At 46.2% G+C, this 13540-nt stretch overlaps 1 protein-coding gene and 1 non-coding gene across 5 annotated transcripts in view; both read left to right on the top strand.

Moving 5' to 3' along the window:
* The window catches only part of SPRING1 (SREBF pathway regulator in golgi 1), a 270150-nt gene that overhangs the window by 138834 nt on the left and 117776 nt on the right, over nucleotides 1–13540 (top strand). The window lies entirely within an intron of this gene.
* Nucleotides 8399–8504, top strand: LOC133076060 (U6 spliceosomal RNA). Its single transcript, XR_009697475.1, has one exon. It is a non-coding gene; the product is annotated as a U6 spliceosomal RNA (small nuclear RNA).

Below are 13540 nucleotides of genomic sequence, written 5' to 3'. Positions count from 1 at the left end.
GGATGTGACCTTGTTTGGAAACAAGGTTGCTGCAGGTGTAATTAGTTAAGATGAGGTAATATTGGAGTAGGCTGGACCCTTAATCCAGTATGACTGGTGTCCTTATAAGAAGAGGGAAAACAATGCGAGAAGACAAAGGCAGGAATTCAAGTAATGTAGCTGCAAGCCAAGGAGCGCCAAGGATTGGCAGCCATCGTCAGAAACTAGGACGAGGCAAAGAAGGATTCTACCCAGAGTGTCAGTGGGAGCGTGACCCTGCTGACATACAGCCTAGGTCTGCATTCATAAGCTTCTCTGAACATTTGGAACTTAGAACTTTCTCTTGATGATGAATACTGGTAATTTGGATCACTCTCATTTACAAACACACTACATCCATCCATTCATCCATCCATCCACTATCTGTACATCATCCATTATCTGTCCGTTAATCCATCCATTTATTTCTCCATCCATCTATCCATCCATCCATCCATCCATCCATTATCTATACATCTATCTGTCATCCGTTCATCCACCTATTTATCTATTATTCATCCATCCATCCCTCCCTCCCTTCATCCATCCGTCTATCCATCATCCATCCATCCTCTCATACCACAGATTTTTACTGGGTGCCTTCTCAGTTCTGAATTCACAGTAACGAACAAGACAAACAGTTTTTTACCCTCATGGAACTCATCATTAGTGGGGAAGACAGACATTAAACTAACAATTATTTAGATACAGGTGTGATAAGCTCTGTAAAGGACAAATATAGTGCCTGTGAGAGCAGAGGATGGGGGGACTTGGCAAAGCCTGGGGGTCATGGAAGACTTCACTGCAAAGGTGACATTGAAGCTGAGGCCTGAAGGATGGGTAGGGATTGGCCAGAGGAAACATGGGCAGGAAGGGCCTCCCACACAGAGAACAGGTGTGCATAGTTTGAGATTGGAAAGCATTTGGTGCTTGTAAAGAAGTAAAAGAAGGTCAGCATAGCTGGAGTGGAGGGAGGGTGGGAAAATGCCTGAGATGTGGCTCAACAATTGGCTGAGCCAGTATCCCTGAGTGTCCCCTAGGGACTTGTGCATTGGCAGGGAAGAGCCCCACAGTAGATTAGGAGTAGGAATTACTTCCAGCCCGTCCACATGGCTCACTTCAAAGCCAGCTCCCTTAGTTTGCTGACTAAGAAATGGGCTTAACAATATCCACTCCATAAAAGAGGTGAACAATAAAACAGTACTCCAGATATGCCTCAAGGCACCTAGGAAAAAACAAAACAATTGCATAAATCCATTCATTTTTGCCATTATTTTAAAAATCCCACAAGTTAGTAACGCACACAGCAAAAACAAAGGAAATGGCTACCCTTAGCATTTACCTGGTTCTGGTCTTTCTTAGGGACTAAAATATGGCTTTTAGAGGCTTGTCTCATTTATCCTAGAGCAGGACTATGAAGTGATAAAGGTGGATCATTACAGATGAGGCAGCGAAGGAGTTGAGAGGTTAAGTTACCTGCTAAGGTCACGCCGCGAGACGGGGAAAGATGTTGGGGAAGAAGACAGGCTTCCTGCCTCTTGGTCCATTGCCAGACCCATTACAGCCAGACCAGGGAGGAATTGCTTCTCTCCATTAGTAGGAATACCACTGAGAGCTAATTTCTCCCCACTAGATCCACAGAATGGAGAAGAGCACTTGATCTGGAGTCTTGTTGCGGGGGTGGTCTGTTGTGCAGACTGTGAAAACTATCAGCGAGCCGTCATATTTCCATTTCTCTTGGACTGCTACTGTCCAGAGAGAGAGAGAGAGAAAGGGAGCCCCAATCAAGGCTGGAAGAGCCGGCCTGCAACACATCCACTCAGGGCTGTCAATACTTGGGTTTTACGGACACCCAGATTCAGAGGCAATAGCTTAGTGCCTCTTCATCGATTTAACTATCATTTCAGGTCCATAGCTCACAGCTAGAAACCAGCCTGCATAAAACCTCACATTATGGTGCTTCTCTTCTTCTTAAGGACACTACATTCCATTAGGAAAACCAAAGTATTAGAAGCAGGCTTGATGGATGAGCCTGATGTTATTATCTCACTGAACAATTACAGGGCCAACCTCTTAGATGGGGACTCCCCAGTACACACGTAGGATTTGGTCGACGACATGTGCAGAATGGGGGGGAGGGCTGGGAAGACAGAGGGCAGGCCAGCAAGCCCAGGCACTCAACCCTTTAGTGGGCATCCAAGTTTACTCTCAGAAGTCCTTAGGGAATTGTGCTTCAGAGAGAGACCTTTCTTCTGAGCTAATTTCAGAGTCCAAACAATGAAAATTAATTACTGAACAAGTATGGATTAAGTGCCTGCTCCATCTAGATCCTGGGCTAGGCAGCAGGGACATTTAGAAGCTTTAAGCCATGGTGTGGTCTGAATGTTCTCAGCATCCCACTCAACATGCTGCTCTGGGTGTTCCCTGCCTGTTTGATCCAGGTTGGTACTGGAGATGAAACCTATTTGTTACCTGTGGTCTGGGAGTTCAGAGAGTGGTCAAGCGAGGCTCTTTGATAAGGTGGAATGGTCTAGGCTTTGAAGAACAGGCAGAATAGAGTTGAGGGGATTGGGGTGTCTGGTAAGGCAGTATTTTGAGACAGTCCAGTTTTCATCCATTTCCATCTTCCATCCATGGACATCTTAGCTGATCTGGGACATTGGTGAGGCCACTTAAGGGCAGGCTTGTAGACATCTGCTTTGCAGACACACAACAGAGCACACACATGGAGCACACACACACACAAACACACACAGAGTGTATCTATTCTGGGCATGCTCATTAGCAGCTAACTTTAATCTTCTTTAACGCTTGCATCTCAAATCCCAAATACTTTAGTGTGTGCCGTCTATGAACACACACCAAAAATAGTTCTGGGTAGATAAACACATTGAGCCAAAAGGCTGTCTGATTGCAGTTTGAGTCGCGTGAAGTCACTGCCTCCCAGATCCCTTCAGTGCAGCCAAGGCAGGAATCTTAACACAGAATATCAATAAATAACTAACCTGAACCGCACCTCCTCCCACCCCCTGCGGCCAGCAGCGCATGCAGCTCACCACCCCCTGTGGGAAAGCCGAGATGCTGCTTGAGGGTCTGACCATGTGGCTGAAACTCACTGTTTCTTGCGCCCAATTCACCCCCTGCATTGCACACCTAATTGTAAGATGCAGCAGCTCTTGCAATTAGGTGTGCAATGGCTGCAAACTTGCATCGTTGAAAGAGTTGATGAACGTCAGTGAAAAGGAAAAGTTGACGGTGCCTTTCTGCCATCTGCCTCTTTCCTTCCGCATTGCCAAGTACCTGATGCTGGCTGATGACTTGATATATTCATCGTTACAAGAATTTAAAAGTTAAGAAAAAAAAGAAAAAAATTACAGGAGTGTGCAGCCTTGTCCCCGTCCACCACCCACAAAAGGAAGGACCCAGTGTCATTTTGTAGTGGGTGAATGCTGGCCCCCCGCAAAAGGCACGTCCATATCCTGACCCCCCAGAACCTGTGAATGTGACTTTATTTAGAAAAAGTGTCTTTGCAGATGTAATTAAATTAAGGATCTTGAAATGAGATAATCCCGGATTTATCTGGGCTGGCCCTAAATCCAATGACAAATGTTCTCACAAGACACACAGAGGACAGACCCACAGGCAAAGGCCATGTGAAGACAGAGGTAGGAAGTGGAGTTGTGTGGCCACAAGCGCAGGAATGCTAACAGCCACCAGGAACTGGAAGAGGCAAGGAGCAAAAATCTTCCCTGGAGCCTCTGGAGGGAGCACAGCCTTACTGCCACCTTGATTTTGGACTTCTAGCCTCCAGAACTGTGAGAGAATAAATTCTTATTGTTTTAAGCCATGAAGTTTATGGTGATTTGTTTTGGCAGCCCTAGGAAACTCATACACATTTCTTACTGCATTAATGGAAAAGCGGGCCAAGTTAAAAAAAAAAAAAAAAAAAAGAATAATGGAGAAGCCAATAGGATTTAAATAACAAGTTGCATTTATGGCACTTACATGCCAGGTTCCCGCTCAAATTAGAGTGACAGAACTGAGTTTGTACCCGGCAAGGTGAGCCCCAGAGCTCATGCTTTTAGCCAGCTACCCTATACTTCTGGAAAAGAGTGGGAGCTGTATTTGGAAACGGAGATGGGCGGGGGGGGGGAAATGAGAAAAGTTAGATCTGAAAGAGAGTTGGGGAGAATTTGAGAGAGATGTGGGGGCCAGGTGCTGTGGAGGAGAAGTTTTGCTTTACATTATAAATAGGATTTTTTGGATGTTCCCTGAGACATTTGGTAAAGATTTAAATTGCTCTCCAGTTAAGTTTTTTTTTTTTTTTTAAGAAAAAATTTTTACATGACATCATGACGAGACTTGCTTATGTGTTACCTGTGTTTTATACTGGATACTTTTTCATTCGTTTGACATTTCTTTATTCCCTGTGCTCTGGCTTATCTGCCAAAATCTGTGCTAGGTGCTGGGCAGACCTGCAGGTAAATGAGAACCAGACCCTGCCCTGGGGTGCTCAGCTCATGAGGTGGGCAGGGTCCAGCAGACAAAGGTCCTTGAGTTTGGACATCATTCTGTGGGCAGTAGGAGATTTTACGCAGGGGACGAAATTGAGAGTGAGAACTGGCTCTATGTTCCCCAGGCCGCTGTGAATCCCTGCCCCCTCTGACCTTTAGCAGCTGGTGGCTAAGTGGATAGACTGATAAACTTGCTAGACTACTGAGGATTAAAGAGTTTCCCATTAAGGTGACACCATCGGATTTTAACTTTTTTTTTTTTTGGCTGAGCCGCACAGCTTGCGGGATCTTAGTTCCCTGATCAGTGATTGAACCCGGGCCCTGGGCAGTGGAAGTGGGGAGTCCTAGCCACCGGACCACCAGGGAATTCCCAACATCATCAGATTTTAAAAGTTTTTTTTTTCTCTAGGCTTTTTTAGTATGGGGTGGGGAGGGAATGGGAAATGGGGCATGGAGTGATGGTGACTGACTTTCTTCAAATCTTATTGCCTTGATGGCCCCTACTGAACCCAGTTGTAAGGTTGGTCCTGGCTTTCAGAAAATATTTGCCTTGACAATACAGACAAAACCAGTTTCTATTCATCTTTGCGATTACATGGGAGTCACATGGGAGGTGATAGTACAGCTGTACAGTTAATAGAATTCAGACCATGATCAGAAATTAACCTTGAAAGCCCTTGGAGAGACATTACATTGGAGGCTGTCGTGGTTTCTTGCAGTCAGTCCAGCATAGCTGGGTTTCTACGGCATTGGAGAAGGTTGTTGATTGCTCAGTTGAGTACCGATGAAGCTGGCCAAATTTTAGAGGCTGTATTAGATGAAAACAGCAGATATTTAAGCACTGGACTCATGCTAAGGGCTGAGAGGTGCTTGGAGCTGAGACTACTGCATGGACCCCAGCGAAGAGAGGCAGGTGAACCCTTGCCTGGCACTTACATGTATTTATTCTATCTTTTCTCTTGTTATCATATTATTGTTATTATTACTATTCTGCTGAGTCCCTGTTGTTGAATGAATGTACAGAACACAATTGCATACATTGTAGGACTAGACTATAGTATAAATTTTTCTTAAAAGTTCTTGCCTTTCACTATGAGAGTTATCCTTTCTCAGAATAAATTTGGCCGGCTTAGCTGTCCGTGTGGCTCTGCCGAGGGATTACAGTCTTCCAGCCAAGTTGGGTCTTGTCCACAGTGATCCAGAAGCCAATTTTCTGAATAAATCACAAAAATGCTCCAGAGTTGGTATATTTACCCAAAAGCTCATCTTCTCTTGCTATGCACACATAATAGTTGTGAATGTACTTTGCATTTTGCGGTATTTTATATAGTGTGGCATTTCCCAAAGCGTGGTCTGGGGAACACCAGGGTGGCGGGGTGTTCTGTGGAACAAGAGTTTCCTGGGCGGAATACGGTTGGAAAATACCTGCTTTTGGATGTGTATTCACACGTCAACTGAGTCTAAAGTAAAGACATCTGGGTAACTTGGTTTAATGCAGCATTGGCCAAATTTGGTTGCCCATGGAATCACCCTATTTGGTGCACTCTGGCAACCAGAAGCATAGGGGAGGAGCAGGGCAAGAGGTGGCCAGGCCCACCCTGGGTTTCTCAGGCCCTGGGGCAAAATTGAGTTGGAGGGTGGGAGACTAAACTGGATGTTTTATACTGGCCAGACCTGGACGGGACTTGTTAATATTGGAAACTGGCCAGAAAGCTATAGGATATGCCCAGGATGCCACTAAGGGCTGGGAAAGGGAGATTTGTAAGAATATGGCTGATAACTGTCTTTGGAGGAAAATTCAACCCTTTTCTGTTTGTACCCATTGGGTTCAATAACCTGTTATAAAGAATAGGGTTGAGTAGCATCCCACCAAAATTCATGTCTACTTGGAGTCTTGAAATGTGACCCTATTAGGAAATAAGGTCTTTGCAGAGGTAATTAAGGTGATCATACTAGATCATACCAGATCAGGGTGGGCCCTAAATCCAACAACGAGTGTCCTTATAAGAGATGGAGGGCTTCCCTGGTGGCGCAGTGGTTGAGAATCTGCCTGCCAATGCAGGGGACACGGGTTCGAGCCCTGGTCTGGGAAGATCCCACATGCCGCGGAGCAACTAGGCCCGTGAGCCACAACTACTGAGCCTGCGCGTCTGGAGCCTGTGCTCTGCAACAAGAAAGGCCGCGATAGTGAGAGGCCCGCGCACCGCGATGAAGAGTGGCCCCCGCTTGCCGCAACTAGAGAAAGCCCTTGCACAGAAACGAAGACCCAACACAGCCAAAAATAAATAAATTAATTAATTAATTAAAAAAAAAAAGAGATGGAAAAGAAGCACACAGGGAGAAGGCCATGTGAAAACAGAGGCAGAAATTGGAGTGATGTGGCCACAAGCCAAGGAACGCCAGGAACCACCAGAAAATGGAAGAGGTGAGGAAGGATCCTCCCCTAGAGCCTTTGGAGGGAGTGTGGCGTGGCCCTGCTGCCACCTTGACTTCAGACTTCTGGCCTTCAGATCTGTGGGAGAATAAATTTCTGTTGTTTTGAGCCACCAAGTTTGTATTGATTCATGATGGCAGCCCCAGGAAATTAATACAAGTCGACGCTAGTCTCACCCTTGGGTGGGACAGGATTCCCACACAGCCTGAAACTGTGAATCAGATACATTCCTGTTGATGAAGGTGTAATGGATACATGTGAACTCGAGACCTGCTAACTTCTGCACCAACGGTGGATAATTAGTTAGAGGCTGCGTGACAGTCTTGAGGGCTCCATGCAACGTGGAAGAAGAGAGATTGCAGAGGAAAGGGGCAGTTTTAGGGACACTGAGGGATGATGGGGTACAGGGAGGGCAGGTGAATCCCATGAACTATGAGAGGTAAGTCAACTAGAAAAGATGTGTGGAGCCTCTTGTTGGCGGACCCGAGACAGAGTGACTCAATGAAAAGACACAGCTGGGAGGTGCCTCCAGGCTGGGTCTGCAGTGAGTTGCCAGGTCTGGGACCTCAAGGGCCCAGGCAGCCCTTTTGCAATTAATCATTTGTGCCCAGGGTCAGCCTGACATTACAGTGGACTTGGGGTTACTTCTCATACTGTCATTTAACCTTCCCAGAGCTCAAGTCTCTGCTGTGTGACCTTCAACTACTGGCTCCACCTCTCTTAGCCTGTTTTCTGACCTACAAAATGGGGGTAATAATAATTTGAACTTTGTGGGGATTACGTGAGATAATGCACACGCAGGCACTCCACAAGTTCATGGCACATGGCAGATACTTGCTTTGTTAGCTACTAGTACTGTTACTGTTCCTGTTTATGACCTGTGATCCTACCTACCAGCTTTCACACACTGAGCGCTTACTATGTGCCTGACAGCACTGAGCACCTTACATGTTTTTAATTCTCACAACAACTTCAGGAGGAAGCAATTACAAGTCCTGTTGACCCTTGAACAATGCGGGTCCACTTACACAACCAATTTTTTTCAGTAAATACTACGGTACTACACAACCTGTAGTTGGTTGAATCCTCCGTGCGGAACCATGGATATGAGGGCTGCCTGTAAAGTTATATTCGGATTTGTTGACTGTGCAGGGGTCCGTGCTGCTAACCTGTGCGATATTCAGGGGGGCTGGGGGAGGACAGGACATTGGCCAGGTTCAGATGGCAAAACCAGGATTCAAAGTCAAGGCCGACCACATCCAGAGTCCAGGCTTTTTACTACTGCATCTGAGAGTACACTGGGTGATTTTATGTGCTACACAGGTGAAATTTTTACTTATAATAGTTATATATCCATTCTATTTCCTATTAGAAAAATACAGGTTTCCTATTTATAGTAGTGATTAAATTTTCCTTTTAAAATAAACATTCAGTGCTCACTGCGGCACCACGTATCCAAAAAATTGGAACATACAGAAAAGATTAAACAGCCCCTGCGAAAGGATGACATGCAAATATGTGAAGTGTTTCATGTTTTTACAATATTATATGTCAATTATATCTAAATGAATGAATGAACAAATGAAGTAAACTTATTTAGCAGCACTATTCACAATAGCCTAAAGGTAGAAAGAGCTCAAATAGAGCTCAAATTCCATCAGTAGATGAAAGAATAGACAAACTGTGGTGGATGTAGACAACAGAATATTATTTGTCCATAAAAAGGAATGAAGCACTGACACATGCTACAACATGGATGAACCTCAAAGACATGATGCTAAGTGAAAGGAGCCAGACACAATAGATCACATATTATATGATTCTATTTATGTGAAATGTCCAGAATTGGCAAATCCATAGGAACAGAAAGCAGATTAGTGGTTGTGAGGGGGTTTAGGGGAGGTGGGTATGGGGTTTTATGTTGGAGTGATGGAAATGTTTTGGAACTAGACGGAGATAGTGGTTACACAACACTGCGAATGTACTAAATGCTATTGAATTGTTCACTTTAAAATGGTTGCTTTTATGTTACATCAATTTCACCTCAATAACTTAAAAATTAACTTATTTAAGTTTAGAGAAGGAAATTAATTTCCTTAAAAATTAATTTATTTAAAGAAAAATATGAAGTGAATCATAGCACAGGGGGAGAGCGAAGGTGGTACTTAGAAAATATGGCACCGTGTTATGCGTTAAAAGCGCAAGGCATCTCCTTAAGGGCCAAGTCTGGCAGAGTCTGAGTCTTGCCCTCCTTTGTTTTTTTTTCCCCCTGCAGCCAGCTCAGTGCTTAAGAAATACTTGTTGAGTTCAGCGCAGCCTGGCTTAGTTAATTGAGTTAAGGCGAGCTGAGTCGTACTGAATGCACCAGCTGGCTGGCCTGGAGGAGATCCAAGTTGAAGATGTTAAGAATCACACTAATTCAATAAGCTGCTGCAAGGTAGTCTAAGTAATGAGCCCACGCGCCTTTCCTTACCCAACTTACCCGTGTTGCGCCCACACCTTAGGAGCCTTCTCTTCCTGAAATCCCCTGTGTGTGTTTGCTGGAGACACCAGGCGAGAGAGTGTAGGAGAGGAGGTAAGGGGACGTGGAGAACTTTCTGTGTACAGGTGCGGCTACAGCTACCTCTTCCTTGTCCCCACACTCATCACGCACCTCACGTAGCTACCTAACCGTCAGCTCGTGCTCTTGACTCTGACTGCCTGAGTTGGAAGCTGGCTGAGCACCTTGGAGAAATTAATTCATCTCTCTGCACCTTTGTCTCCTCACCTGTAAAACGAGGCTAATAATAGTACCTACTGTATGGGGTTCTTGGGAGGATTCGATGAAGCAATACCTGTCAAGCGCTTAGCATACACTTTTGGGAACATTGTAAGCACTCAGAAAGGTTAGCTATGATGATTAGCAGTGACCAGCGTTGTAGAGAGGTGGGTTTGAAGTATGTGGCAGGGCTGGTGCCTGGAGACACGGGAGGATGAGCAGAGAAGTTATTTGTAAACATCTTAAACAGAAGCACATGGCTCACTCATGTAAGTTCTTCTGGGATGTGATGTAAGCTCCCAGTACGAGGCAGGAGTAGCAGCATCTGGCTGTTTTTCTCCACTCTGGTAGGATTTTACCTACAGAGAGTCCCCAGCGGCTGCCTGTACCCGGAGAGCAGAGAGAAAGCCACACAAAGTTTCCCTCTTTCTGCTCTCCTCTGGGAAGCTGCTCCATTCTGCATTCTTGGCTAACCAGTCAGTGAAGTACGGCAGAGGTGCATGTGGTAATCTCTTTCCCGGAGCTCTAACCCACCCGCAAGGCTGCACGTGGCAAGGGCAGGACATGGGAATCCCAAGGTGTGATTTCTCAGACTATGCATTTTGTTGCTGCTGCCTGCCTGGCCTTGGTCAGGCTCCTGCCTCTTTCTGGCTATTGTTCGTCATTTATGAATGAGGGAGAGGGCAAGGGTTGTAGAAAAATCACTGATTTTCAAGCTGTAAAAATATGAGGAGCTGTTCGATAAAATAAAAGTGTTCAAGGGAACTGAATCTACAAATGGACACAAGAGTTGCCACATGGTTGGAATAGGGGCGGGGGTCCTATATAGTCCCAGACGCTGAGCTTCCGTCACCCATCCTCCTTGCTTCCCTCTGCTGTCTTCCTCCCTCCAGCAGTGCCCAAGATGCGTATTTTGAAAACTGCCAACTGGAATAAATTCATGGGGTAGGGGCAGGGCTGGAGTCCCAGGGCTGGTTACAGCGTGAGGGGGGTCCCCGAGGTGGTCTCCAGCAGCGTGGAGGAGGTGGAGGGCAGATCTATGTGCAGGCTTGCCTGCCCATGTCACACTTGGCAGCATGACATGGGAGTATAGGACACCATGGCTTTCTGCCCGCCCATCATCCGTTCCTCCTGGTAGGAGCACCCTGATATTCTTTGGGGGAACCACTCACTCTCACTCCGCCCCGGTGGCTTAGCTAGGCTTAACTTGACTGGGCCCTGGGCGATCAGATCATTCCAGCCCCCTTGCCCTGGTCATTGGTTTAGCAATGGGCAGCTGAACCTATCAGAACCCACCAGACCTGACCCTCGGACTTTTACAGAGGCAAGCAAGAGAAAGCCTTGATTTGACTCTGCGACGATGTAAAACAGGTGGAGAGAGCCAATCTCAAAATGAAACCAAAACAGGGAAAAGCAGAGCTGAAGAGATGGGGAGAGGCAGATTCCTGAAGACTTAAAGGAAAGCCTAGATCCTGCAATGCCTGAAGTTAATATGGCCCTTGCTTCTCGGTTAAAAACTTCAATACATTTTTGATCTGTCTTAAGTCCATTCAAGTTAGGAGTTTGTCATTTTGCAACTGAAACCTCCCGACTACTACAATGGGCAAGTTTTTCACCCCCCTTAAGTTTCAGTTTTCTCATCTACTAAGTGTCTCTAAAAATCCATAAACCTCACCTTTAATGGGATCTATAAACACATGTATTTTATCACAGCAGCAGTAGCAAGGCATTAGCAAGAGTGGTTAAGTATTTTGAATATTTATTAGTTCTAAGGAAAGCAAAACAAGAGTTGGTTAATATCAGTTCACTTTGTTATCTAAAGGGGGTGGGGGGAGCAAAAGACAAATAAATGTCCATTATAAACGGGAACGGAGAAAGCAGGAGCAGACCCCATATTAACGGGAAAATGCCAGCGGAATGCATGTGAGTCCTCAATTTTGGATTTTTTCAATTAGATGGTAGGGAAGAGGTCTGCAGGGGACTAAGGCTCCTACAATTATGCAGGTAGGGCTGAGCCCTCGGGAGACCCCACCAGTATATGCAGGTAGGGCTGAGCCCCCGGGAGACCCCACCAGTATATGCAGGTAGGGCTGAGCCCCAGGGAGACCTCCCCCAGCCCCGCCCCGCCCAGGCTCTTGAGGCCAGGGAAAATCTAGAGGAAGAGTTGAGAGGGATTTGTCTTAGAGCAGAAGGTTCAGAGGCCCGAGCTCTACGACCGTGGATGAGCTCCCAACAAGCCACTGCAGCTCATGGCCAACACCATGCACGTGGCCAAACCTTCCCTGACAGACTCAGGCTAGCCTTTTGTGGCCCATAAGAGCTGTTTCTGGGGACTGCCAGCTCAGAACGCTATTGTGGTCTGCTCAGGAACCTTTGAAATTGAAAGCCCCAAGCTCCCCTTGTCACTGCTGGCGCACATAAATACAACCAGGGGGGAATTCCCATGGAATTTTTTGCAACCACTCAAATGTTTCATTTCCCATTGTTTGCCAGCCCCTCTCCGAGCCTCAACTGTCAAAGCAGCAGCAAACACAGGCTGCTTTCCCCTGAGGACCCCACGCACAGTGCTTGCTCTTGCTCCCCCTCCACATCGGGAAGCTGGCGTTGGCAGGATATGATGGGCTCGGCCAGGGAATAAGGTCTGTTAGTCAACTAGTGAAGCAAGTCAGCACAGGGAATACCCGGCCCTGCCTAGCCCAGCCTGCTGGGGAGGCACAGCTCTGTGCCATCCCCCTGGCTATTAGTATAATCATGGCGACTAATAATTATATTTATGGAAAGAAATCCCTTCCACAAATCCAAAGCACTTGACCAAAATATACAATGCAGCTGTTAATTTTTTGCTTTTAAAATATGAACTTGAATCATTTTTTTCCCTGACCCAGCATGCTTTAATGGAATTCTAAGTTGTATTCCATACATCAGTGCTTAGAAAAGACCATCTTTATTGATTGAAAACATCTGTTTTAGACAGGCAGTGTGCTGGACATTTGGGGGTGTAGAGATTTCAAGGCAACATGGGGTGGAGAGTGATAAATGGGAAGTTCATCCAGGGGATGTTGGTCTGAGGGGTGGGTAGGAAGCCAGGCAGACACGTCTGTGATCTCTCACCAGCTGGCACTGAGTACACATAGTATGCATAACCCTGGGCACCCACAAAGCTGATTCTGTGAGGGTCAGGGATAGTGAAGATACCTGTAAACATCCATTTACCAGGGCCCACCCTGTGCACCACAGAGGTTACCCTAGTAATGAATTTATTCATGTAGCCATTCATTCACTCGTCCATTAAAGCCACGGATATTTACTGATTTCTTTAGGATGTGCCAATTTGAGGCTAAATGCTGGGGACACAGAGATGACCAAAGTCAACCTGGTGCCTTTCCTCTTAAAGTTTCCATCCCAGTGGGGCAGACAGCCATTAAACAAATACCTACGTAGAATAATAAAGAAATATACAATACAATAAAGAACAATCAAATACCCATGAGAATCTTCGTGCTCCTCTTTTACTGATCTCCCACTCTATGCCACATGCTGTGAGGGCCACAAATTTGAATCAATGCCTGTGCAGCAAACCCCAAAGACCAACCAGAACTCCTGACAGAAAGAGGCTGGACCGCGGTGACAGGGGCACTTTGCAGTTTACATGGCACTTTTTACACCATGGGCACTCTGGATCCTGCCAGCAAGACTGGGCTGGCTTGTTAAGGAGTTATTCCCTCCACTTCCCGTGGGAGGAATCCGAGGCCTGGAGAGATAAAGGGACTGGCCTGCCTGAGGTCACACAGCTAGAAAGGCCAGGAATGCTACGCC

This window comes from Eubalaena glacialis, chromosome 15 (assembly GCF_028564815.1).
Source record: "Eubalaena glacialis isolate mEubGla1 chromosome 15, mEubGla1.1.hap2.+ XY, whole genome shotgun sequence".
Lineage (NCBI taxonomy): Eukaryota > Metazoa > Chordata > Mammalia > Artiodactyla > Balaenidae > Eubalaena > Eubalaena glacialis.
The sequence above is the reverse complement of the archived record's forward strand: the minus strand, read 5'-3'. Positions and strand labels throughout refer to the sequence as shown.